The sequence below is a fragment of the Oreochromis aureus genome, linkage group 15 (genome assembly GCF_013358895.1).
Source record: "Oreochromis aureus strain Israel breed Guangdong linkage group 15, ZZ_aureus, whole genome shotgun sequence".
NCBI lineage: Eukaryota > Metazoa > Chordata > Actinopteri > Cichliformes > Cichlidae > Oreochromis > Oreochromis aureus.
The window spans coordinates 9,786,664-9,814,275 of NC_052956.1; the positions used below are offsets into that span (position 1 = coordinate 9,786,664).

At 42.9% G+C, this 27,612-nt stretch overlaps 13 non-coding genes across 13 annotated transcripts; all 13 read right to left on the reverse strand.

Moving 5' to 3' along the window:
• Window positions 1-260: 260 nt before the first annotated feature.
• On the reverse strand, window positions 261-332 carry trnaq-cug. The gene has a single exon. It is a non-coding gene; the product is annotated as a tRNA-Gln (tRNA).
• A 1,712-nt stretch (window positions 333-2,044) lies between these two features.
• trnal-cag lies at window positions 2,045-2,127 on the reverse strand. Its single transcript has one exon. It is a non-coding gene; the product is annotated as a tRNA-Leu (tRNA).
• A 414-nt stretch (window positions 2,128-2,541) lies between these two features.
• trnaq-cug lies at window positions 2,542-2,613 on the reverse strand. Its single transcript has one exon. It is a non-coding gene; the product is annotated as a tRNA-Gln (tRNA).
• Window positions 2,614-6,333: 3,720 nt separating this feature from the next.
• trnal-cag lies at window positions 6,334-6,416 on the reverse strand. The gene has a single exon. It is a non-coding gene; the product is annotated as a tRNA-Leu (tRNA).
• Window positions 6,417-6,829: 413 nt separating this feature from the next.
• trnaq-cug lies at window positions 6,830-6,901 on the reverse strand. The gene has a single exon. It is a non-coding gene; the product is annotated as a tRNA-Gln (tRNA).
• Window positions 6,902-8,605: 1,704 nt separating this feature from the next.
• Window positions 8,606-8,687, reverse strand: trnal-cag. Its single transcript has one exon. It is a non-coding gene; the product is annotated as a tRNA-Leu (tRNA).
• Window positions 8,688-9,101: 414 nt separating this feature from the next.
• Window positions 9,102-9,173, reverse strand: trnaq-cug. The gene has a single exon. It is a non-coding gene; the product is annotated as a tRNA-Gln (tRNA).
• A 3,749-nt stretch (window positions 9,174-12,922) lies between these two features.
• On the reverse strand, window positions 12,923-13,005 carry trnal-cag. The gene has a single exon. It is a non-coding gene; the product is annotated as a tRNA-Leu (tRNA).
• A 2,174-nt stretch (window positions 13,006-15,179) lies between these two features.
• trnal-cag lies at window positions 15,180-15,262 on the reverse strand. The gene has a single exon. It is a non-coding gene; the product is annotated as a tRNA-Leu (tRNA).
• A 2,561-nt stretch (window positions 15,263-17,823) lies between these two features.
• Window positions 17,824-17,906, reverse strand: trnal-cag. The gene has a single exon. It is a non-coding gene; the product is annotated as a tRNA-Leu (tRNA).
• Window positions 17,907-18,320: 414 nt separating this feature from the next.
• On the reverse strand, window positions 18,321-18,392 carry trnaq-cug. The gene has a single exon. It is a non-coding gene; the product is annotated as a tRNA-Gln (tRNA).
• A 3,725-nt stretch (window positions 18,393-22,117) lies between these two features.
• trnal-cag lies at window positions 22,118-22,199 on the reverse strand. The gene has a single exon. It is a non-coding gene; the product is annotated as a tRNA-Leu (tRNA).
• A 4,212-nt stretch (window positions 22,200-26,411) lies between these two features.
• trnal-cag lies at window positions 26,412-26,494 on the reverse strand. Its single transcript has one exon. It is a non-coding gene; the product is annotated as a tRNA-Leu (tRNA).
• Between the last annotated feature and the right edge of the window lie 1,118 nt (window positions 26,495-27,612).

Below are 27,612 nucleotides of genomic sequence, written 5' to 3' on the forward strand. Positions count from 1 at the left end.
TTAGTGAGTCAGGGAGTGTTTGTGACTTTTACGCACAAGCGCACCTCAGCACTCAGACACCCCACTCTGTAACTTTGCGTGGTGTACAACTGAATTTCAGACAGCTCACATAGTGATTGACAAGTGTTTGTAAAGGGAGCGGTCAAGGTTTGCTGCTTGATTTTATACACCTGTGACTGAAAACACAATTATAGCACAGTTTTGGTGTGCCAGAGAAGACGCGCTAATGTTTCACATTCCAATCAGCGGAGAAAAACCTCAGGTCCCACCGAGATTTGAACTCGGATCGCTGGATTCAGAGTCCAGAGTGCTAACCATTACACCATGGAACCCCCGTGCGAGTGCGTGAACTGCCTGATCATGGCAACATGCCAAAAAGTATTCAGCCAATGGGTTCTTTTAAGGATACTGTCAATTGTGGAGAGGCTGATGCCATTTATAGCTCGAAAATGATGATCATGCTCAGTCAGTGAGTGAGCAGAGTGTTTGTGACTTATACGCACAAGTATAAGCTCTTTAGTAGCACATAGGAATTCACAATCATTTCTAAAGGCAGAGGTCAAGGTTAGCTGCTTGATTTTATACAGTTTTAACTGAAAACACAACTGTAGCACAGTTTCTGTGAACCAGAGAAGACATGAAGTGTGGTTTCACCTCTAAAAACCAGGTCCCACTGAGATTTGAACTCAGATCACTGGATTCAAAGACCATGGAACCACTGCTCAACAAGAAGGCATGACTGCCAGATTGCGGCATTATGTCGACACCATACCAGACTGATATATATATATATGATTGATTGAGTGAGTGAGTGAGGGAGTGAGTGAGTGAGCTTGTCTCCACCTGCTGGGCGGCAGGAGTGTTTAGGGTGGAGGATGTAGTTGCAAGTTGAGGTGGTGCAGGACAAGCAGAGCAGCAGGTTTGTGAGTGTTTTTGACGTCAATTAAAAAGATAAATAAGGACTGATGAGGCTGCTGTGTGATGTAGAGACAGGTATAAGGGTGTGTATAAAGATTGGGTCTCGCTGTATTGCTCAGGCTGCGCTACAGCATCTATTCACAGGCGCGATCCCACTACTGAGCGACACGGGGGGCTTTGACCTGCTCCGCCTCCGACCTGGGCCGGTGCACCCCTCCTTAGATGACCTGGTGGTCCCGGGATCCCCAGGATCACCATATCAATGCCGAACTTAGTGCGGACACCCGATCGACATAGCCTGCTGCAGCTCAGAGCTCCTGAGCTCAAACGATCCTCCAACCTCAGCCTCCCGGTAGCTTGGATTACAGGCACGCGCCACCGCACCCGGCGAGAAGCAGCTACGTTCACAGAAAGTTTTACTTTCATTCATGTGAGCTCATCAGGTTAGTGCCCATCATCAGCCAAGATGAAATGATGTAAAAACAAAAAACAAACAAAACAAAAAACCCTAATCATTTCAAAATGAGGAAGTCAGCACAGTAATAACAGGTTGTTGGTTTTTGTTGTTGTTGTTGGTGGTTTTCTTTGATCAAGCAAAAACATGACATAGCCTTTTAATAAGCCAAGGACAGCGTATGTGTGTGTGTGTTTGTATATTATTGTTTTGTGTGTACACTGTCAGAAATACAATAAAAATATTGAAGGATTTTTACTCAGTGTTTACAATTTTCGCAAGTGTCTGATTGAATCGATGACAGCCTCTCCTATTTTCATGCCATGACATTGGATGGGACCAATCCTTATTTTGGGATAATTGGAGTAAATAACAAAGATTGTTTCAACTTGCTGAAAGTTTTGACTTCACAAAATCAGGTTTTTAGCACATCAGTGTCAATGTGAGCACATTCAAAGATGCACACATTTAGTTGTGCAGCAGTAATCAGCTTCCTGTAGTGAATTTTATTAGAATTATGTAGAATTTTGTTACAGTGTACATCATTGGAAAATCCAGTAAAGTTCAGGGATGAACGGTGCACAACTGTTATAAGCAAGTTCTGAGAAACCTCGCGGTTAAACCAAATTTCAAGTGTATGTTGTCACAATATCAAGAAGAGCAAAGCTTCAATGTCAGAAGTGGGATTCGAACCCACGCCTCCAGAGGAGACTGCGACCTGAACGCAGCGCCTTAGACCGCTCGGCCATCCTGACGTAAACAAGGCAGCCTTGTGGAAGTTACAAACTGAGATACTTGGGAAGACACAAACGTTATACTGCACATAACACATATAGCAGCTGTTGAGCCATGGAAACACATACTGGTGGCGCCCACTTTCTGTGCTGACTTTGAAGTCAGCTGTGCAGTTAGTGAGTCAGGGGAGTGTTTGTGACTTTTACGCACAAGCGCACCTCAGCACTCAGACACCCCACTCTGTAACTTTGCGTGGTGTACAACTGAATTTCAGACAGCTCACATAGTGATTGACAAGTGTTTGTAAAGGGAGCGGTCAAGGTTTGCTGCTTGATTTTATACACCTGTGACTGAACACACAATTATAGCACAGTTTTGGTGTGCCAGAGAAGACGCGCTAATGTTTCACATTCCAATCAGCGGAGAAAAACCTCAGGTCCCACCGAGATTTGAACTCGGATCGCTGGATTCAGAGTCCAGAGTGCTAACCATTACACCATGGAACCCCGTGCGAGTGCGTGAACTGCCTGATCATGGCAACATGCCAAAAGTATTCAGCCAATGGGTTCTTTTAAGGATACTGTCAATTGTGGAGAGGCTGATGCCATTTATAGCTCGAAAATGATGATCATGCTCAGTCAGTGAGTGAGCAGAGTGTTTGTGACTTATACGCACAAGTATAAGCTCTTTAGTAGCACATAGGAATTCACAATCATTTCTAAAGGCAGAGGTCAAGGTTAGCTGCTTGATTTTATACAGTTTTGACTGAAAACACAACTGTAGCACTGTTTCTGTGAACCAGAGAAGACATGAAGTGTGGTTTCACCTCTAAAAACCAGGTCCCACTGAGATTTGAACTATGTGCACAAAACAAAAACACCATTACTTCTTATAACTGTGCTGAATTCCTTCTTTTGAAATGATCTGGTTTTTGTTTTTGTTTTTACAGGATTACATCTTGGCTGAAGATGGGCACTATCCTGATGATGTCACTTGACTGATAGTTAAAACCTCTTTCAGTGAGGCTGCATCTTGCCTGGTGTGGTGGCGCGCTCCTGTAATCTAAGTTGCCGGGAGGCTGAGGTTGGACGTTTGTTTGAGCTCAGGAGCTCTGAGCTACAGCAGGCTATGCTGATCAGGTGTCTGCACTTCCAACTTACTTTAGAAGACATAAATATTATACTTCACAAAACATATAGCTGCTGTTCAGCCATGGAAATCAATACCATGAAGGTCATGGCGCCCTGTTTTGGTGCTGACTTTGAAGTCAGAAGAGGTTTGAGCTGTGCAGTTAGTGAGTCAACATAGTGATTGACAAGTGTTTGTAAAGGGAGCGGTCAAGGTTTGCTGCTTGATTTTATACACCTGTGACTGAAAACACAATTATAGCACAGTTTCTGTGAACCAGAGAAGATATGAAGTGTGGTTTCACCTCTAAAACCAGGTCTCACTGAGATTTGAACTCAGATCACTGGATTCAAAGACCATGGAACCACTGCTCAAAAAGAGGTATGACTGCCAGATTGCGGCATTATGTCAACACCGTACCAGACTGATATATATATATTGTTTTATATACTGTTGATTATAAGATAAAAAATCTATTAAAAAATATAGAAATTATCCCAGTAAAATGCAACACAGTCCCTTCCCTGGCAATCTTTCACTATCATTTCTTTGAGTGTTGATACACCAGGAACGGACAAGGACTGGTTTTGCTGTGTTCTAGTAAAATCTCTCAGTTGTAAATGTCTGTAGAACTGGCTGCGGGCTATGTCATGCTTGACAACAATTTTATCAAAGGGCAACAAGTGTTTATTATCCGGATTATAAAGATCTCCTATTTTTTGTATAACCCCTTTTCACCCCATATTTCAAATCCCCCTTCACCTTCTCCTGGGGGATACTGGTCGTTTCCCCATATCGGATTGAATACTGAGAGTGAATCAACTTCATTGAGGTGAGTCTTAACTTGATGCCACATCCCCAATCATTTTTTTGACCATGGGATTCTTGGTGTTTCTTTTAACCCTTCCCCCAGCAGACAATCTATAATACTCTTAAAACATGCTTTGAATGAAAGAATCAGTGAAAAATGGCACTTCCAGATGATTTGAAACCAAAACATGAAACATAAGCTGGTACCCACAGTAAAGATTAAATGTAAAAGCAGAATTTAAACATAACTTCGATACGAGTACAGCAAGTGCTGTAGGTAGATTTAACATGTGACTCCAGCACAGGTGCACAAGTGATTTGAGACTCATGCATAACATCTTCATTCAGTAAACTGGCTGAAGGAAGTGGGATTTGAACGCACAATTCCAGGAGAGACTGCAGCCTAAACACAGCACCTGTGGTCGCTTGGCCATCCTGTGTCTTTTTGAAGTCTGATCAGGTTAGTATGCTTGTTACTTTGACAATGTTTGTAATTGTCATATTTGTCGCCTCAATTTTCAACAGTTTCTATAATTCCATTTACATGTTTATATGACCATTTTTAACTGATGTGGGGCATGATATGAACAATTAAGACTACATAGGCGGCTGTTTGGAATAATCAAAGTTACAAAACTGTACAGCAGGGGTGTCAAGATGCCCGGCGGGCTATGGTGCTGCATTCAAGTCACAGTCACCATTCTGGGTGTGGCTTATTATCCCACTTTTGACTCTTGAATGAAACAGCTGATTTGCACAGTAGTTGAAAAAAAAAAAAAGAGCTCTTAGTTGTGCAGCTGTCATCTCTGCATTCTTGGGGAGTTGCAATTATTTAGACTGTTATCGCAGCTGATGTGCAGAAGAAAGAAAACATTTACTTTACCCCAAAATCCTGACTCATGCCTGTACTGAAGTCACGCAGTAACTGTGTAAATGTCTAAATGTGCAGACTTGTCCGCTGTGGACAGTTCACTTCTAAAAAAAAACCTTTTTACATGACAGTCAAAGCTGTGATCATAAGATGCAAATATTAAACCCAAAGGTTACCTGAATGAATTTCCTAGTTTGAGTTTGTCTCCACCTGCTGGGCATCAGAAGTGTTTAGGATGGAGGATGTATTTGCAGCTGTCCTGCAGGTGGAGGTGGTGCAGGACAAGCAGAGCAGCAGGTTTGTGAGCGTGTTTAACGTTAATTAAAAAGACAAAGACGGGCTGATGAGGATGCTGTGTGATGTAGTGACAGGTATAAGGGTGTGTATAAAGATTGGGTCTCGCTGTATTGCTCAGGCTGCGCTACAGCATCTATTCACAGGCGCGATCCCACTACTGAGCGACACGGGGCTTTGACCTGCTCCGCCTCCGACCTGGGCCGGTGCACCCCTCCTTAGATGACCTGGTGGTCCCGGGATCCCCAGGATCACCATATCAATGCCGAACTTAGTGCGGACACCCGATCGACATAGCCTGCTGCAGCTCAGAGCTCCTGAGCTCAAACGATCCTCCAACCTCAGCCTCCCGGTAGCTTGGATTACAGGCACGCGCCACCGCACCCGGCGAGAAGCAGCTGCGTTCACAGAAAGTTTTACTTTCATTCATGTGAGCTCATCAGGTTAGTGCCCATCATCAGCCAAGATGAAATGATGTAAAAACAAAAAAAAAAAAACAAAAAAAAACCCTAATCATTTCAAAATGAGGAAGTCAGCACAGTAATAACAGGTTGTTGGTTTTTGTTGTTGTTGTTGGTGGTTTTTTTGACCAAGCAAAAACATGACATAGCCTTTTAATAAGCCAAGGACAGCGTATGTGTGTGTGTGTTTGTATATTATTGTTTTGTGTACACTGTCAGAAATACAATAAAAATATTGAAGGATTTTTACTCAGTGTTTACAATTTTCGCAAGTGTCTGATTGAATCGATGACAGCCTCTCCTATTTTCATGCCATGACATTGGATGGGACCAATCCTTATTTTGGGATAATTGGAGTAAATAACAAAGATTGTTTCAACTTGCTGAAAGTTTTGACTTCACAAAATCAGGTTTTAGCACATCAGTGTCAATGTGAGCACATTCAAAGATGCACACATTTAGTTGTGCAGCAGTAATCAGCTTCCTGTAGTGAATTTTATTAGAATTATGTAGAATTTTGTTACAGTGTACATCATTGGAAAATCCAGTAAAGTTCAGGGATGAACGGTGCACAACTGTCATAAGCAAGTTCTGAGAAACCTCGTGGTTAAACCAAATTTCAAGTGTATGTTGTCACAATATCAAGAAGAGTAAAGCTTCAATGTCAGAAGTGGGATTCGAACCCACGCCTCCAGAGGAGACTGCGACCTGAACGCAGCGCCTTAGACCGCTCGGCCATCCTGACGTAAACAAGGCAGCCTTGTGGAAGTTACAAACTGAGATACTTGGGAAGACACAAACGTTATACTGCACATAACACATATAGCAGCTGTTGAGCCATGGAAACACATACTGGTGGCGCACACTTTCTGTGCTGACTTTGAAGTCAGCTGTGCAGTTAGTGAGTCAGGGGAGTGTTTGTGACTTTTACGCACAAGCGCACCTCAGCACTCAGACACCCCACTCTGTAACTTTGTGTGGTGTACAACTGAATTTCAGACAGCTCACATAGTGATTGACAAGTGTTTGTAAAGGAGCGGTCAAGGTTTGCTGCTTGATTTTATACACCTGTGACTGAACACACAATTATAGCACAGTTTTGGTGTGCCAGAGAAGACGCGCTAATGTTTCACATTCCAATCAGCGGAGAAAAACCTCAGGTCCCACCGAGATTTGAACTCGGATCGCTGGATTCAGAGTCCAGAGTGCTAACCGTTACACCATGGAACCCCCGTGCGAGTGCGTGAACTGCCTGATCATGGCAACATGCCAAAAAGTATTCAGCCAATGGGTTCTTTTAAGGATACTGTCAATTGTGGAGAGGCTGATGCCATTTATAGCTCGAAAATGATGATCATGCTCAGTCAGTGAGTGAGCAGAGTGTTTGTGACTTATACGCACAAGTATAAGCTCTTTAGTAGCACATAGGAATTCACAATCATTTCTAAAGGCAGAGGTCAAGGTTAGCTGCTTGATTTTATACAGTTTTGACTGAAAACACAACTGTAGCACTGTTTCTGTGAACCAGAGAAGACATGAAGTGTGGTTTCACCTCTAAAACCAGGTCCCACTGAGATTTGAACTCAGATCACTGGATTCAAAGACCATGGAACCACTGCTCAAAAGAAGGCATGACTGCCAGATTGCGGCATTATGTCGACACCATACCAGACTGATATATATATGAGTGAGTGAGTGAGTGAGTGAGTGAGTGAGTGAGCTTGTCTCCACCTGCTGGGCGGCAGGAGTGTTTAGGGTGGAGGATGTAGTTGCAAGTTGAGGTGGTGCAGGACAAGCAGAGCAGCAGGTTTGTGAGTGTTTTTGACGTCAATTAAAAAGATAAATAAGGACTGATGAGGCTGCTGTGTGATGTAGAGACAGGTATAAGGGTGTGTATAAAGATTGGGTCTCGCTGTATTGCTCAGGCTGCGCTACAGCATCTATTCACAGGCGCGATCCCACTACTGAGCGACACGGGGCTTTGACCTGCTCCGTCTCCGACCTGGGCCGGTGCACCCCTCCTTAGACGACCTGGTGGTCCCGGGCTCCCCCAGGATCACCATATCAATGCCGAACTTAGTGCGGACACCCGATCGACATAGCCTGCTGCAGCTCAGAGCTCCTGCGCTCAAACGATCCTCCAACCTCAGCCTCCCGGTAGCTTGGATTACAGGCACGCGCCACCGCACCCGGCGAGAAGCAGCTACGTTCACAGAAAGTTTTACTTTCATTCATGTGAGCTCATCAGGTTAGTGCCCATCATCAGCCAAGATGAACTGATGTAAAAACAAAAACAAAACAAAACAAAAAACCCTAATCATTTCAAAATGAGGAAGTCAGCACAGTAATAACAGGTTGTTGGTTTTTTGTTGTTGTTGTTGGTGGTTTTTTTTGACCAAGCAAAAACATGACATAGCCTTTTTAATAAGCCGAAGGACAGCGTATGTGTGTGTGTGTTTGTATATTATTGTTTTGTGTGTACACTGTCAGAAATACAATAAAAATATTGAAGGATTTTTACTCAGTGTTTACAATTTTCGCAAGTGTCTGATTGAATCGATGACAGCCTCTCATATTTTCATGCCATGACATTGGATGGGACCAATCCTTATTTTGGGATAATTGGAGTAAATAACAAAGATTGTTTCAACTTGCTGAAAGTTTTGACTTCACAAAATCAGGTTTTTAGCACATCAGTGTCAATGTGAGCACATTCAAAGATGCACACATTTAGTTGTGCAGCAGTAATCAGCTTCGTGTAGTGAATTTTATTAGAATTATGTAGAATTTTGTTACAGTGTACATCATTGGAAAATCCAGTAAAGTTCAGGGATGAACGGTGCACAACTGTCATAAGCAAGTTCTGAGAAACCTCGCGGTTAAACCAAATTTCAAGTGTATGTTGTCACAATATCAAGAAGAGCAAAGCTTCAATGTCAGAAGTGGGATTCAACCCACGCCTCCAGAGGAGACTGCGACCTGAACGCAGCGCCTTAGACCGCTCGGCCATCCTGACGTAAACAAGGCAGCCTTGTGGAAGTTACAAACTGAGATACTTGGGAAGACACAAACGTTATACTGCACATAACACATATAGCAGCTGTTGAGCCATGGAAACACATACTGGTGGCGCCCACTTTCTGTGCTGACTTTGAAGTCAGCTGTGCAGTTAGTGAGTCAGGGGAGTGTTTGTGACTTTTACGCACAAGCGCACCTCAGCACTCAGACACCCCACTCTGTAACTTTGCGTGGTGTACAACTGAATTTCAGACAGCTCACATAGTGATTGACAAGTGTTTGTAAAGGGAGCGGTCAAGGTTTGCTGCTTGATTTTATACACCTGTGACTGAAAACACAATTATAGCACAGTTTTGGTGTGCCAGAGAAGATGCGCTAATGTTTCACATTCCAATCAGCGGAGAAAAACCTCAGGTCCCACCGAGATTTGAACTCGGATCGCTGGATTCAGAGTCCAGAGTGCTAACCATTACACCATGGAACCCCCGCGCGAGTGCGTGAACTGCCTGATCATGGCAACCTGCTAAAAAGTATTCAGCCAATGGGTTCTTTTAAGGATACTGTCAATTGTGGAGAGGCTGATGCCATTTATAGCTCGAAAATGATGATCATGCTCAGTCAGTGAGTGAGCAGAGTGTTTGTGACTTATACGCACAAGTATAAGCTCTTTAGTAGCACATAGGAATTCACAATCATTTCTAAAGGCAGAGGTCAAGGTTAGCTGCTTGATTTTATACAGTTTTGACTGAAAACACAACTGTAGCACTGTTTCTGTGAACCAGAGAAGACATGAAGTGTGGTTTCACCTCTAAAACCAGGGTCCCACTGAGATTTGAACTATGTGCACAAAAACAAAAACACCATTACTTCTTATAACTGTGCTGAATTCCTTCTTTTGAAATGATCTGGTTTTTGTTTTTGTTTTTTACAGGATTACATCTTGGCTGAAGATGGGCACTATCCTGATGATGTCACTTGACTGATAGTTAAAACCTCTTTCAGTGAGGCTGCATCTTGCCTGGTGTGGTGGCGCGTTCCTGTAATCTAAGTTGCCGGGAGGCTGAGGTTGGACGTTTGTTTGAGCTCAGGAGCTCTGAGCTACAGCAGGCTATGCTGATCAGGTGTCTGCACTTCCAACTTACTTTAGAAGACATAAATATTATACTTCACAAAACATATAGCTGCTGTTCAGCCATGGAAATCAATACCATGAAGGTCATGGCGCCCTGTTTTGGTGCTGACTTTGAAGTCAGAAGAGGTTTGGAGCTGTGCAGTTAGTGAGTCAACATAGTGATTGACAAGTGTTTGTAAAGGGAGCGGTCAAGGTTTGCTGCTTGATTTTATACACCTGTGACTGAAAACACAATTATAGCACAGTTTCTGTGAACCAGAGAAGATATGAAGTGTGGTTTCACCTCTAAAAACCAGGTCTCACTGAGATTTGAACTCAGATCACAGGATTCAAAGACCATGGAACCACTGCTCAAAAAGAAGGTATGACTGCCAGATTGCGGCATTATGTCAACACTGTACCAGACTGATATATATATATTGTTTTATATACTGTTGATTATAAGATAAAAAATCTATTAAAAAATATAGAAATTATCCCAGTAAAATGCAACACAGTCCCTTCCCTGGCAATCTTTCACTATCATTTCTTTGAGTGTTGATACACCAGGAACGGACAAGGACTGGTTTTGCTGTGTTCTAGTAAAATCTCTCAGTTGTAAATGTCTGTAGAACTGGCTGCAGGCTATGTCATGCTTGACAACAATTTTATCAAAGGGCAACAAGTGTTTATTATCCGGATTATAAAGATCTCCTATTTTTGTATAACCCTTTTCACCCCATATTTCAAATCCCCTTCACCTTCTCCTGGGGATACTGGTCGCTTTCCCATATCGGATTGAATACTGAGAGTGAATCAACTTCATTGAGGTGAGTCTTAACTTGATGCCACATCCCCAATCATTTTTTTTGACCATGGGATTCTTGGTGTTTCTTTTAACCCTTCCCCAGCAGACAATCTATAATACTCTTAAAACATGCTTTGAATGAAAGAATCAGTGAAAAATGGCACTTCCAGATGATTTGAAACCAAAACATGAAACATAAGCTGGTACCCACAGTAAAGATTAAATGTAAAAGCAGAATTTAAACATAACTTCTATACGAGTACAGCAAGTGCTGTAGGTAGATTTAACATGTGACTCCAGCACAGGTGCACAAGTGATTTGAGACTCATGCGATAACATCTTCATTCACTAAACTGGCTGAAGGAAGTGGGATTTGAACGCACAATTCCAGGAGAGACTGCAGCCTAAACACAGCACCTGTGGTCGCTTGGCCATCCTGTGTCTTTTTTGAAGTCTGATCAGGTTAGTATGCTTGTTACTTTGACAATGTTTGTAATTGTCATATTTGTCGCTCCAATTTTCAACAGTTTCTATAATTCCATTTACATGTTTATATGACCATTTTAACTGATGTGGGGCATGATATGAACAATTAAGACTACATAGGCGGCTGTTTGGAATAATCAAAGTTACAAAACTGTACAGCAGGGGTGTCAAGATGCCCGGGCGGGCTATGGTGCTGCATTCAAGTCACAGTCACCATTCTGGGTGTGGCTTATTATCCCACTTTTGACTCTTGAATGAAACAGCTGATTTGCACAGTAGTTGAAAAAAAAAAAAAATAGAGCTCTTAGTTGTGCAGCTGTCATCTCTGCATTCTTGGGGAGTTGCAATTATTTAGACTGTTATCGCAGCTGATGTGCAGAAGAAAGAAAACATTTACTTTACCCCAAAATCCTGACTCATGCCTGTACTGAAGTCACGCAGTAACTGTGTAAATGTCTAAATGTGCAGACTTGTCCGCTGTGGACAGTTCACTTCTAAAAAAAAATTACCTTTTTACATGACAGTCAAAGCTGTGATCATAAGATGCAAATATTAAACCCAAAGGTTACCTGAATGAATTTCCTAGTTTGAGTTTGTCTCCACCTGCTGGGCATCAGAAGTGTTTAGGATGGAGGATGTATTTGCAGCTGTCCTGCAGGTGGAGGTGGTGCAGGACAAACAGAGCAGCAGGTTTGTGAGCGTGTTTAACGTTAATTAAAAAGACAAAGACGGGCTGATGAGGATGCTGTGTGATGTAGTGACAGCTATAAGGGTGTGTATAAAGATTGGGTCTCGCTGTATTGCTCAGGCTGCGCTACAGCGTCTAATCACAGGCGTGATCCCACTACTGAGCGACACGGGGCTTTGACCTGCTCCGTCTCCGACCTGGGCCGGTGCACCCTCCTTAGACGACCTGGTGGTCCCGGGCTCCCCAGGATCACCATATCAATGCCGAACTTAGTGCGGACACCCGATCGACATAGCCTGCTGCAGCTCAGAGCTCCTGAGCTCAAACGATCCTCCAACCTCAGCCTCCCGGTAGCTTGGATTACAGGCACGCGCCACCGCACCCGGCGAGAAGCAGCTGCGTTCACAGAAAGTTTTACTTTCATTCATGTGCGCTCATCAGGTTAGTGCCCATCATCAGCCAAGATGAAATGATGTAAAAAAAAAAACAAAACAAAAAAACAAAAAAACAACAACAACTAATCATTTCAAAATGAGGAAGTCAGCACAGTAATAACAGGTTGTTGGTTTTTTGTTGTTGTTGTTTTGTTTTTTTTGACCAAGCAAAAACATGACATAGCCTTTTTAATAAACCGAAGGACAGCGTATGTGTGTGTGTGTGTGTTTGTATATTATTGTTTTGTGTGTACACTGTCAGAAATACAATAAAAATATTGAAGGATTTTTACTCAGTGTTTACAATTTTCGCAAGTGTCTGATTGAATCGATGACAGCCTCTCATATTTTCATGCCATGACATTGGATGGGACCAGTCCTTATTTTGGGATAATTGGAGTAAATACCAAAGATTGTTTCAACTTGCTGAAAGTTTTGACTTCACAAAATCAGGTTTTTAGCACATCAGTGTCAATGTGAGCACATTCAAAGATGCACACATTTAGTTGTGCAGCAGTAATCAGCTTCCTGTAGTGAATTTTATTAGAATTATGTAGAATTTTGTTACAGTGTACATCATTGGAAAATCCAGTAAAGTTCAGGGATGAACGGTGCACAACTGTCATAAGCAAGTTCTGAGAAACCTCGCGGTTAAACCAAATTTCAAGTGTATGTTGTCACAATATCAAGAAGAGCAAAGCTTCAATGTCAGAAGTGGGATTCGAACCCACGCCTCCAGAGGAGACTGCGACCTGAACGCAGCGCCTTAGACCGCTCGGCCATCCTGACGTAAACAAGGCAGCCTTGTGGAAGTTACAAACTGAGATACTTGGGAAGACACAAACGTTATACTGCACATAACACATATAGCAGCTGTTGAGCCATGGAAACACATACTGGTGGCGCCCACTTTCTGTGCTGACTTTGAAGTCAGCTGTGCAGTTAGTGAGTCAGGGGTGTGTTTGTGACTTTTACGCACAAGCGCACCTCAGCACTCAGACACCCCACTCTGTAACTTTGCGTGGTGTACAACTGAATTTCAGACAGCTCTTTAGTACCACATAGTGATTGACAAGTGTTTGTAAAGGGAGCGGTCAAGGTGTGCTGCTTGATTTCATACACCTGTGACTGAAAACACAATTATAGCACAGTTTTGGTGTGCCAGAGAAGACGCGCTAATGTTTCACATTCCAATCAGCGGAGAAAAACCTCAGGTCCCACCGAGATTTGAACTCGGATCGCCGGATTCAGAGTCCAGAGTGCTAACCATTACACCATGGAACCCCCGTGCGAGTGCGTGAACTGCCTGATCATGGCAACATGCCAAAAAGTATTCAGCCAATGGGTTCTTTTAAGGATACTGTCAATTGTGGAGAGGCTGATGCCATTTATAGCTCGAAAATGATGATCATGCTCAGTCAGTGAGTGAGCAGAGTGTTTGTGACTTATACGCACAAGTATAAGCTCTTTAGTAGCACATAGGAATTCACAATCATTTCTAAAGGCAGAGGTCAAGGTTAGCTGCTTGATTTTATACAGTTTTGACTGAAAACACAACTGTAGCACAGTTTCTGTGAACCAGAGAAGACATGAAGTGTGGTTTCACCTCTAAAACCCAGGTCCCACTGAGATTTGAACTCAGATCACTGGATTCAAAGACCATGGAACCACTGCTCAAAAAGAAGGCATGACTGCCAGATTGCGGCATTATGTCGACACCATACCAGACTGATATATATATGAGTGAGTGAGTGAGCTTGTCTCCACCTGCTGGGCGGCAGGAGTGTTTAGGGTGGAGGATGTAGTTGCAAGTTGAGGTGGTGCAGGACAAGCAGAGCAGCAGGTTTGTGAGTGTTTTTGACGTCAATTAAAAAGATAAATAAGGACTGATGTGTGATGTAGAGACAGGTATAAGGGTGTGTATAAAGATTGGGTCTCGCTGTATTGCTCAGGCTGCGCTACAGCATCTATTCACAGGCGCGATCCCACTACTGAGCGACACGGGGGCTTTGACCTGCTCCGTCTCCGACCTGGGCCGGTGCACCCCTCCTTAGACGACCTGGTGGTGCCGGGCTCCCCCAGGATCACCATATCAATGCCGAACTTAGTGCGGACACCCGATCGACATAGCCTGCTGCAGCTCAGAGCTCCTGAGCTCAAACGATCCTCCAACCTCAGCCTCCCGGTAGCTTGGATTACAGGCACGCGCCACCGCACCCGGCGAGAAGCAGCTGCGTTCACAGAAAGTTTTACTTTCATTCATGTGAGCTCATCAGGTTAGTGCCCATCATCAGCCAAGATGAACTGATGTAAAAAACAAAAAACAAAACAAAACAAAAAAACCCCTAATCATTTCAAAATGAGGAAGTCAGCACAGTAATAACAGGTTGTTGGTTTTTTGTTGTTGTTGTTTTGTTTTTTTTGACCAAGCAAAAACATGACATAGCCTTTTTAATAAGCCGAAGGACAGCGTATGTGTGTGTGTGTTTGTATATTATTGTTTTGTGTGTACACTGTCAGAAATACAATAAAAATATTGAAGGATTTTTACTCAGTGTTTGCAATTTTCGCAAGTGTCTGATTGAATCGATGACAGCCTCTCATATTTTCATGCCATGACATTGGATGGGACCAATCCTTATTTTGGGATAATTGGAGTAAATACCAAAGATTGTTTCAACTTGCTGAAAGTTTTGACTTCACAAAATCAGGTTTTAGCACATCAGTGTCAATGTGAGCACATTCAAAGATGCACACATTTAGTTGTGCAGCAGTAATCAGCTTCCTGTAGTGAATTTTATTAGAATTATGTAGAATTTTGTTACAGTGTACATCATTGGAAAATCCAGTAAAGTTCAGGGATGAACGGTGCACAACTGTCATAAGCAAGTTCTGAGAAACCTCGCGGTTAAACCAAATTTCAAGTGTATGTTGTCACAATATCAAGAAGAGCAAAGCTTCAATGTCAGAAGTGGGATTCGAACCCACGCCTCCAGAGGAGACTGCGACCTGAACGCAGCGCCTTAGACCGCTCGGCCATCCTGACGTAAACAAGGCAGCCTTGTGGAAGTTACAAACTGAGATACTTGGGAAGACACAAACGTTATACTGCACATAACACATATAGCAGCTGTTGAGCCATGGAAACACATACTGGTGGCGCACACTTTCTGTGCTGACTTTGAAGTCAGCTGTGCAGTTAGTGAGTCAGGGGAGTGTTTGTGACTTTTACGCACAAGCGCACCTCAGCACTCAGACACCCCACTCTGTAACTTTGCGTGGTGTACAACTGAATTTCAGACAGCTCACATAGTGATTGACAAGTGTTTGTAAAGGGAGCGGTCAAGGTTTGCTGCTTGATTTTATACACCTGTGACTGAAAACACAATTATAGCACAGTTTTGGTGTGCCAGAGAAGACGCGCTAATGTTTCACATTCCAATCAGCGGAGAAAAACCTCAGGTCCCACCGAGATTTGAACTCGGATCGCTGGACTCAGAGTCCAGAGTGCTAACCATTACACCATGGAACCCCCGTGCGAGTGCGTGAACTGCCTGATCATGGCAACATGCCAAAAAGTATTCAGCCAATGGGTTCTTTTAAGGATACTGTCAATTGTGGAGAGGCTGATGCCATTTATAGCTCGAAAATGATGATCATGCTCAGTCAGTGAGTGAGCAGAGTGTTTGTGACTTATACCAACACGTTCTCACTCCCTAAGCGTAACATTTTACGCTAGGTGACAAATCGTCAACATATTACGTTTTCGGCCACCCAACGCGTTCCTACGTGACGACATCGGAAAACTGCGGACACATGAGAACCGTTTGGACTCAATGTACACATCTTCGCTTTTTCCCTTAAAATCGCTTGGGAAAACACTATTTCACGTCATTAAAGTGCTGGTTAAGGTTAGGAATAAGGTTATGGTTAGGTTTAGGGATAAGGTTAGGTTTAGGGCTGCAATACAGGGCTGGAACCCGCCGCGTACCATAACAACGTGGAAGGTCACCTTTCGGGTTCCTCAGGAACGCCGCGGGACGTGACAAAACGTCGGGATGTTACGCCTCGGGAGTGAGAACGGGCTTATACGCACAAGTATAAGCTCTTTAGTAGCACATAGGAATTCACAATCATTTCTAAAGGCAGAGGTCAAGGTTAGCTGCTTGATTTTATACAGTTTTGACTGAAAACACAACTGTAGCACTGTTTCTGTGAACCAGAGAAGACATGAAGTGTGGTTTCACCTCTAAAAACCAGGTCCCACTGAGATTTGAACTCAGATCACTGGATTCAAAGACCATGGAACCACTGCTCAAAAAGAAGGCATGACTGCCAGATTGCGGCATTATGTCGACACCATACCAGACTGATATATATATGAGTGAGTGAGTGAGCTTGTCTCCACCTGCTGGGCGGCAGGAGTGTTTAGGGTGGAGGATGTAGTTGCAAGTTGAGGTGGTGCAGGACAAGCAGAGCAGCAGGTTTGTGAGTGTTTTTGACGTCAATTAAAAAGATAAATAAGGACTGATGAGGCTGCTGTGTGATGTAGAGACAGGTATAAGGGTGTGTATAAAGATTGGGTCTCGCTGTATTGCTCAGGCTGCGCTACAGCATCTATTCACAGGCGCGATCCCACTACTGAGCGACACGGGGGCTTTGACCTGCTCCGTCTCCGACCTGGGCCGGTGCACCCTCCTTAGACGACCTGGTGGTCCCGGGCTCCCCAGGATCACCATATCAATGCCGAACTTAGTGCGGACACCCGATCGACATAGCCTGCTGCAGCTCAGAGCTCCTGAGCTCAAACGATCCTCCAACCTCAGCCTCCCGGTAGCTTGGATTACAGGCACGCGCCACTGCACCCGGCGAGAAGCAGCTGCGTTCACAGAAAGTTTTACTTTCATTCATGTGAGCTCATCAGGTTAGTGCCCATCATCAGCCAAGATGAAATGATGTAAAAACAAAAACAAAACAAAACAAAAAACCCCTAATCATTTCAAAATGAGGAAGTCAGCACAGTAATAACAGGTTGTTGGTTTTTGTTGTTGTTGTTGGTGGTTTTTTTGACCAAGCAAAACATGACATAGCCTTTTAATAAGCCGAAGGACAGCGTATGTGTGTGTGTGTTTGTATATTATTGTTTTGTGTGTACACTGTCAGAAATACAATAAAAATATTGAAGGATTTTTACTCAGTGTTTACAATTTTCGCAAGTGTCTGATTGAATCGATGACAGCCTCTCATATTTTCATGCCATGACATTGGATGGGACCAATCCTTATTTTGGGATAATTGGAGTAAATAACAAAGATTGTTTCAACTTGCTGAAAGTTTTGACTTCACAAAATCAGGTTTTTAGCACATCAGTGTCAATGTGAGCACATTCAAAGATGCACACATTTAGTTGTGCAGCAGTAATCAGCTTCCTGTAGTGAATTTTATTAGAATTATGTAGAATTTTGTTACAGTGTACATCATTGGAAAATCCAGTAAAGTTCAGGGATGAACGGTGCACAACTGTCATAAGCAAGTTCTGAGAAACCTCGTGGTTAAACCAAATTTCAAGTGTATGTTGTCACAATATCAAGAAGAGTAAAGCTTCAATGTCAGAAGTGGGATTCGAACCCACGCCTCCAGAGGAGACTGCGACCTGAACGCAGCGCCTTAGACCGCTCGGCCATCCTGACGTAAACAAGGCAGCCTTGTGGAAGTTACAAACTGAGATACTTGGGAAGACACAAACGTTATACTGCACATAACACATATAGCAGCTGTTGAGCCATGGAAACACATACTGGTGGCGCACACTTTCTGTGCTGACTTTGAAGTCAGCTGTGCAGTTAGTGAGTCAGGGGAGTGTTTGTGACTTTTACGCACAAGCGCACCTCAGCACTCAGACACCCCACTCTGTAACTTTGCGTGGTGTACAACTGAATTTCAGACAGCTCACATAGTGATTGACAAGTGTTTGTAAAGGGAGCGGTCAAGGTTTGCTGCTTGATTTTATACACCTGTGACTGAACACACAATTATAGCACAGTTTTGGTGTGCCAGAGAAGACGCGCTAATGTTTCACATTCCAATCAGCGGAGAAAAACCTCAGGTCCCACCGAGATTTGAACTCGGATCGCTGGATTCAGAGTCCAGAGTGCTAACCATTACACCATGGAACCCCCGTGCGAGTGCGTGAACTGCCTGATCATGGCAACATGCCAAAAGTATTCAGCCAATGGGTTCTTTTAAGGATACTGTCAATTGTGGAGAGGCTGATGCCATTTATAGCTCAAAATGATGATCATGCTCAGTCAGTGAGTGAGCAGAGTGTTTGTGACTTATACGCACAAGTATAAGCTCTTTAGTAGCACATAGGAATTCACAATCATTTCTAAAGGCAGAGGTCAAGGTTAGCTGCTTGATTTTATACAGTTTTGACTGAAAACACAACTGTAGCACTGTTTCTGTGAACCAGAGAAGACATGAAGTGTGGTTTCACCTCTAAAACCAGGTCCCACTGAGATTTGAACTATGTGCACAAAAACAAAAACACCATTACTTCTTATAACTGTGCTGAATTCCTTCTTTTGAAATGATCTGGTTTTTGTTTTGTTTTTTACAGGATTACATCTTGGCTGAAGATGGGCACTATCCTGATGATGTCACTTGACTGATAGTTAAAACCTCTTTCAGTGAGGCTGCATCTTGCCTGGTGTGGTGGCGCGTTCCTGTAATCTAAGTTGCCGGGAGGCTGAGGTTGGACGTTTGTTTGTTTGAGCTCAGGAGCTCTGAGCTACAGCAGGCTATGCTGATCAGGTGTCTGCACTTCCAACTTACTTTAGAAGACATAAATATTATACTTCACAAAACATATAGCTGCTGTTCAGCCATGGAAATCAATACCATGAAGGTCATGGCGCCTGTTTTGGTGCTGACTTTGAAGTCAGAAGAGGTTTGGAGCTGTGCAGTTAGTGAGTCAACATAGTGATTGACAAGTGTTTGTAAAGGGAGCGGTCAAGGTTTGCTGCTTGATTTTATACACCTGTGACTGAAAACACAATTATAGCACAGTTTCTGTGAACCAGAGAAGATATGAAGTGTGGTTTCACCTCTAAAACCAGGTCTCACTGAGATTTGAACTCAGATCACTGGATTCAAAGACCATGGAACCACTGCTCAAAAAGAAGGTATGACTGCCAGATTGCGGCATTATGTCAACACCGTACCAGACTGATATATATATATTGTTTTATATACTGTTGATTATAAGATAAAATCTATTAAAAATATAGAAATTATCCCAGTAAAATGCAACACAGTCCCTTCCTGGCAATCTTTCACTATCATTTCTTTGAGTGTTGATACACCAGGAACGGACAAGGACTGGTTTTGCTGTGTTCTAGTAAAATCTCTCAGTTGTAAATGTCTGTAGAACTGGCTGCGGGCTATGTCATGCTTGACAACAATTTTATCAAAGGGCAACAAGTGTTTATTATCCGGATTATAAAGATCTCCTATTTTTGTATAACCCTTTTCACCCCATATTTCAAATCCCCTTCACCTTCTCCTGGGGATACTGGTCGTTTCCCATATCGGATTGAATACTGAGAGTGAATCAACTTCATTGAGGTGAGTCTTAACTTGATGCCACATCCCCAATCATTTTTTTGACCATGGGATTCTTGGTGTTTCTTTTAACCCTTCCCCCAGCAGACAATCTATAATACTCTTAAAACATGCTTTGAATGAAAGAATCAGTGAAAAAATGGCACTTCCAGATGATTTGAAACCAAAACATGAAACATAAGCTGGTACCCACAGTAAAGATTAAATGTAAAAGCAGAATTTAAACATAACTGATCACGAGTACAGCAAGTGCTGTAGGTAGATTTAACATGTGACTCCAGCACAGGTGCACAAGTGATTTGAGACTCATGCATAACATCTTCATTCAGTAAACTGGCTGAAGGAAGTGGGATTTGAACGCACAATTCCAGGAGAGACTGCAGCCTAAACACAGCACCTGTGGTCGCTTGGCCATCCTGTGTCTTTTTTTTTGAGTCTGATCAGGTTAGTATGCTTGTTACTTTGACAATGTTTGTAATTGTCATATTTGTCGCTCCAATTTTCAACAGTTTCTATAATTCCATTTACATGTTTATATGACCATTTTAACTGATGTGGGGCATGATATGAACAATTAAGACTACATAGGCGGCTGTTTGGAATAATCAAAGTTACAAAACTGTACAGCAGGGGGTGTCAAGATGCCCGGGCGGGCTATGGTGCTGCATTCAAGTCACAGTCACCATTCTGGGTGTGGCTTATTATCCCACTTTTGACTCTTGAATGAAACAGCTGATTTGCACAGTAGTTGAAAAAAAAAAAATAGAGCTCTTAGTTGTGCAGCTGTCATCTCTGCATTCTTGGGGGAGTTGCAATTATTTAGACTGTTATCGCAGCTGATGTGCAGAAGAAAGAAAACATTTACTTTACCCCAAAATCCTGACTCATGCCTGTACTGAAGTCACGCAGTAACTGTGTAAATGTCTAAATGTGCAGACTTGTCCGCTGTGGACAGTTCACTTCTAAAAAAAAAACCTTTTACATGACAGTCAAAGCTGTGATCATAAGATGCAAATATTAAACCCAAAGGTTACCTGAATGAATTTCCTAGTTTGAGTTTGTCTCCACCTGCTGGGCATCAGAAGTGTTTAGGATGGAGGATGTATTTGCAGCTGTCCTGCAGGTGGAGGTGGTGCAGGACAAGCAGAGCAGCAGGTTTGTGAGCGTGTTTAACGTTAATTAAAAAGACAAAGACGGGCTGATGAGGATGCTGTGTGATGTAGTGACAGGTATAAGGGTGTGTATAAAGATTGGGTCTCGCTGTATTGCTCAGGCTGCGCTACAGCATCTATTCACAGGCGCGATCCCACTACTGAGCGACACGGGGCTTTGACCTGCTCCGTCTCCGACCTGGGCCGTGCACCCTCCTTAGATGACCTGGTGGTCCCGGGATCCCCAGGATCACCATATCAATGCCGAACTTAGTGCGGACACCCGATCGACATAGCCTGCTGCAGCTCAGAGCTCCTGAGCTCAAACGATCCTCCAACCTCAGCCTCCCGGTAGCTTGGATTACAGGCACGCGCCACCGCACCCGGCGAGAAGCAGCTACGTTCACAGAAAGTTTTACTTTCATTCATGTGAGCTCATCAGGTTAGTGCCCATCATCAGCCAAGATGAAATGATGTAAAAAACAAAAAACAAAACAAAACAAAAAAACCCCTAATCATTTCAAAATGAGGAAGTCAGCACAGTAATAACAGGTTGTTGGTTTTTGTTGTTGTTGTTGGTGGTTTTTTGACCAAGCAAAACATGACATAGCCTTTTTAATAAGCCGAAGGACAGCGTATGTGTGTGTGTGTTTGTATATTATTGTTTTGTGTGTACACTGTCAGAAATACAATAAAAATATTGAAGGATTTTTACTCAGTGTTTACAATTTTCGCAAGTGTCTGATTGAATCGATGACAGCCTCTCCTATTTTCATGCCATGACATTGGATGGGACCAATCCTTATTTTGGGATAATTGGAGTAAATAACAAAGATTGTTTCAACTTGCTGAAAGTTTTGACTTCACAAAATCAGGTTTTAGCACATCAGTGTCAATGTGAGCACATTCAAAGATGCACACATTTAGTTGTGCAGCAGTAATCAGCTTCCTGTAGTGAATTTTATTAGAATTATGTAGAATTTTGTTACAGTGTACATCATTGGAAAATCCAGTAAAGTTCAGGGATGAACGGTGCACAACTGTCATAAGCAAGTTCTGAGAAACCTCGTGGTTAAACCAAATTTCAAGTGTATGTTGTCACAATATCAAGAAGAGTAAAGCTTCAATGTCAGAAGTGGGATTCAACCCACGCCTCCAGAGGAGACTGCGACCTGAACGCAGCGCCTTAGACCGCTCGGCCATCCTGGCGTAAACAAGGCAGCCTTGTGGAAGTTACAAACTGAGATACTTGGGAAGACACAAACGTTATACTGCACATAACACATATAGCAGCTGTTGAGCCATGGAAACACATACTGGTGGCGCACACTTTCTGTGCTGACTTTGAAGTCAGCTGTGCAGTTAGTGAGTCAGGGGAGTGTTTGTGACTTTTACGCACAAGCGCACCTCAGCACTCAGACACCCCACTCTGTAACTTTGTGTGGTGTACAACTGAATTTCAGACAGCTCACATAGTGATTGACAAGTGTTTGTAAAGGAGCGGTCAAGGTTTGCTGCTTGATTTTATACACCTGTGACTGAACACACAATTATAGCACAGTTTTGGTGTGCCAGAGAAGACGCGCTAATGTTTCACATTCCAATCAGCGGAGAAAAACCTCAGGTCCCACCGAGATTTGAACTCGGATCGCTGGATTCAGAGTCCAGAGTGCTAACCGTTACACCATGGAACCCCGTGCGAGTGCGTGAACTGCCTGATCATGGCAACATGCCAAAAAGTATTCAGCCAATGGGTTCTTTTAAGGATACTGTCAATTGTGGAGAGGCTGATGCCATTTATAGCTCGAAAATGATGATCATGCTCAGTCAGTGAGTGAGCAGAGTATTTGTGACTTATACGCACAAGTATAAGCTCTTTAGTAGCACATAGGAATTCACAATCATTTCTAAAGGCAGAGGTCAAGGTTAGCTGCTTGATTTTATACAGTTTTGACTGAAAACACAACTGTAGCACTGTTTCTGTGAACCAGAGAAGACATGAAGTGTGGTTTCACCTCTAAAAACCAGGTCCCACTGAGATTTGAACTATGTGCACAAAAACAAAAACACCATTACTTCTTATAACTGTGCTGAATTCCTTCTTTTGAAATGATCTGGTTTTTGTTTTTGTTTTTACAGGATTACATCTTGGCTGAAGATGGGCACTATCCTGATGATGTCACTTGACTGATAGTTAAAACCTCTTTCAGTGAGGCTGCATCTTGCCTGGTGTGGTGGCGCGCTCCTGTAATCTAAGTTGCCGGGAGGCTGAGGTTGGACGTTTGTTTGAGCTCAGGAGCTCTGAGCTACAGCAGGCTATGCTGATCAGGTGTCTGCACTTCCAACTTACTTTAGAAGACATAAATATTATACTTCACAAAACATATAGCTGCTGTTCAGCCATGGAAATCAATACCATGAAGGTCATGGCGCCCTGTTTTGGTGCTGACTTTGAAGTCAGAAGAGGTTTGGAGCTGTGCAGTTAGTGAGTCAACATAGTGATTGACAAGTGTTTGTAAAGGGAGCGGTCAAGGTTTGCTGCTTGATTTTATACACCTGTGACTGAAAACACAATTATAGCACAGTTTCTGTGAACCAGAGAAGATATGAAGTGTGGTTTCACCTCTAAAACCAGGTCTCACTGAGATTTGAACTCAGATCACTGGATTCAAAGACCATGGAACCACTGCTCAAAAAAGAAGGTATGACTGCCAGATTGCGGCATTATGTCAACACCGTACCAGACTGATATATATATATTGTTTTATATACTGTTGATTATAAGATAAAAATCTATTAAAAATATAGAAATTATCCCAGTAAAATGCAACACAGTCCCTTCCTGGCAATCTTTCACTATCATTTCTTTGAGTGTTGATACACCAGGAACGGACAAGGACTGGTTTTGCTGTGTTCTAGTAAAATCTCTCAGTTGTAAATGTCTGTAGAACTGGCTGCGGGCTATGTCATGCTTGACAACAATTTTATCAAAGGGCAACAAGTGTTTATTATCCGGATTATAAAGATCTCCTATTTTTGTATAACCCTTTTCACCCCATATTTCAAATCCCCTTCACCTTCTCCTGGGGATACTGGTCGCTTCCCCATATCGGATTGAATACTGAGAGTGAATCAACTTCATTGAGGTGAGTCTTAACTTGATGCCACATCCCCAATCATTTTTTTTTGACCATGGGATTCTTGGTGTTTCTTTTAACCCTTCCCCAGCAGACAATCTATAATACTCTTAAAACATGCTTTGAATGAAAGAATCAGTGAAAAATGGCACTTCCAGATGATTTGAAACCAAAACATGAAACATAAGCTGGTACCCACAGTAAAGATTAAATGTAAAAGCAGAATTTAAACATAACTTCGATACGAGTACAGCAAGTGCTGTAGGTAGATTTAACATGTGACTCCAGCACAGGTGCACAAGTGATTTGAGACTCGCATAACATCTTCATTCAGTAAACTGGCTGAAGGAAGTGGGATTTGAACGCACAATTCCAGGAGAGACTGCAGCCTAAACACAGCACCTGTGGTCGCTTGGCCATCCTGTGTCTTTTTTGAAGTCTGATCAGGTTAGTATGCTTGTTACTTTGACAATGTTTGTAATTGTCATATTTGTCGCTCAATTTTCAACAGTTTCTATAATTCCATTTACATGTTTATATGACCATTTTAACTGATGTGGGGCATGATATGAACAATTAAGACTACATAGGCGGCTGTTTGGAATAATCAAAGTTACAAAACTGTACAGCAGGGGTGTCAAGATGCCCGGGCGGGCTATGGTGCTGCATTCAAGTCACAGTCACCATTCTGGGTGTGGCTTATTATCCCACTTTTGACTCTTGAATGAAACAGCTGATTTGCACAGTAGTTGAAAAAAAAAAAAAATAGAGCTCTTAGTTGTGCAGCTGTCATCTCTGCATTCTTGGGGAGTTGCAATTATTTAGACTGTTATCGCAGCTGATGTGCAGAAGAAAGAAAACATTTACTTTACCCCAAAATCCTGACTCATGCCTGTACTGAAGTCACGCAGTAACTGTGTAAATGTCTAAATGTGCAGACTTGTCCGCTGTGGACAGTTCACTTCTAAAAAAAAACCTTTTTACATGACAGTCAAAGCTGTGATCATAAGATGCAAATATTAAACCCAAAGGTTACCTGAATGAATTTCCTAGTTTGAGTTTGTCTCCACCTGCTGGGCATCAGAAGTGTTTAGGATGGAGGATGTATTTGCAGCTGTCCTGCAGGTGGAGGTGGTGCAGGACAAGCAGAGCAGCAGGTTTGTGAGCGTGTTTAACGTTAATTAAAAAGACAAAGACGGGCTGATGAGGATGCTGTGTGATGTAGTGACAGGTATAAGGGTGTGTATAAAGATTGGGTCTCGCTGTATTGCTCAGGCTGCGCTACAGCATCTATTCACAGGCGCGATCCCACTACTGAGCGACACGGGGCTTTGACCTGCTCCGTCTCCGACCTGGGCCGTGCACCCTCCTTAGATGACCTGGTGGTCCCGGGATCCCCAGGATCACCATATCAATGTCGAACTTAGTGCGGACACCCGATCGACATAGCCTGCTGCAGCTCAGAGCTCCTGAGCTCAAACGATCCTCCAACCTCAGCCTCCCGGTAGCTTGGATTACAGGCACGCGCCACCGCACCCGGCGAGAAGCAGCTGCGTTCACAGAAAGTTTTACTTTCATTCATGTGAGCTCATCAGGTTAGTGCCCATCATCAGCCAAGATGAAATGATGTAAAAAACAAAAAACAAAACAAAACAAAAAAACCCCTAATCATTTCAAAATGAGGAAGTCAGCACAGTAATAACAGGTTGTTGGTTTTTTGTTGTTGTTGTTGGTGGTTTTTTTTGACCAAGCAAAAACATGACATAGCCTTTTTAATAAGCCGAAGGACAGCGTATGTGTGTGTGTGTTTGTATATTATTGTTTTGTGTGTACACTGTCAGAAATACAATAAAAATATTGAAGGATTTTTACTCAGTGTTTACAATTTTCGCAAGTGTCTGATTGAATCGATGACAGCCTCTCATATTTTCATGCCATGACATTGGATGGGACCAATCCTTATTTTGGGATAATTGGAGTAAATAACAAAGATTGTTTCAACTTGCTGAAAGTTTTGACTTCACAAAATCAGGTTTTAGCACATCAGTGTCAATGTGAGCACATTCAAAGATGCACACATTTAGTTGTGCAGCAGTAATCAGCTTCCTGTAGTGAATTTTATTAGAATTATGTAGAATTTTGTTACAGTGTACATCATTGGAAAATCCAGTAAAGTTCAGGGATGAACGGTGCACAACTGTCATAAGCAAGTTCTGAGAAACCTCGTGGTTAAACCAAATTTCAAGTGTATGTTGTCACAATATCAAGAAGAGTAAAGCTTCAATGTCAGAAGTGGGATTCGAACCCACGCCTCCAGAGGAGACTGCGACCTGAACGCAGCGCCTTAGACCGCTCGGCCATCCTGACGTAAACAAGGCAGCCTTGTGGAAGTTACAAACTGAGATACTTGGGAAGACACAAACGTTATACTGCACATAACACATATAGCAGCTGTTGAGCCATGGAAACACATACTGGTGGCGCACACTTTCTGTGCTGACTTTGAAGTCAGCTGTGCAGTTAGTGAGTCAGGGGAGTGTTTGTGACTTTTACGCACAAGCGCACCTCAGCACTCAGACACCCCACTCTGTAACTTTGCGTGGTGTACAACTGAATTTCAGACAGCTCACATAGTGATTGACAAGTGTTTGTAAAGGGAGCGGTCAAGGTTTGCTGCTTGATTTTATACACCTGTGACTGAACACACAATTATAGCACAGTTTTGGTGTGCCAGAGAAGACGCGCTAATGTTTCACATTCCAATCAGCGGAGAAAAACCTCAGGTCCCACCGAGATTTGAACTCGGATCGCTGGATTCAGAGTCCAGAGTGCTAACCGTTACACCATGGAACCCCCGTGCGAGTGCGTGAACTGCCTGATCATGGCAACATGCCAAAAAGTATTCAGCCAATGGGTTCTTTTAAGGATACTGTCAATTGTGGAGAGGCTGATGCCATTTATAGCTCGAAAATGATGATCATGCTCAGTCAGTGAGTGAGCAGAGTATTTGTGACTTATACGCACAAGTATAAGCTCTTTAGTAGCACATAGGAATTCACAATCATTTCTAAAGGCAGAGGTCAAGGTTAGCTGCTTGATTTTATACAGTTTTGACTGAAAACACAACTGTAGCACTGTTTCTGTGAACCAGAGAAGACATGAAGTGTGGTTTCACCTCTAAAAACCAGGTCCCACTGAGATTTGAACTATGTGCACAAAAACAAAAACACCATTACTTCTTATAACTGTGCTGAATTCCTTCTTTTGAAATGATCTGGTTTTTGTTTTTGTTTTTACAGGATTACATCTTGGCTGAAGATGGGCACTATCCTGATGATGTCACTTGACTGATAGTTAAAACCTCTTTCAGTGAGGCTGCATCTTGCCTGGTGTGGTGGCGCGTTCCTGTAATCTAAGTTGCCGGGAGGCTGAGGTTGGACGTTTGTTTGAGCTCAGGAGCTCTGAGCTACAGCAGGCTATGCTGA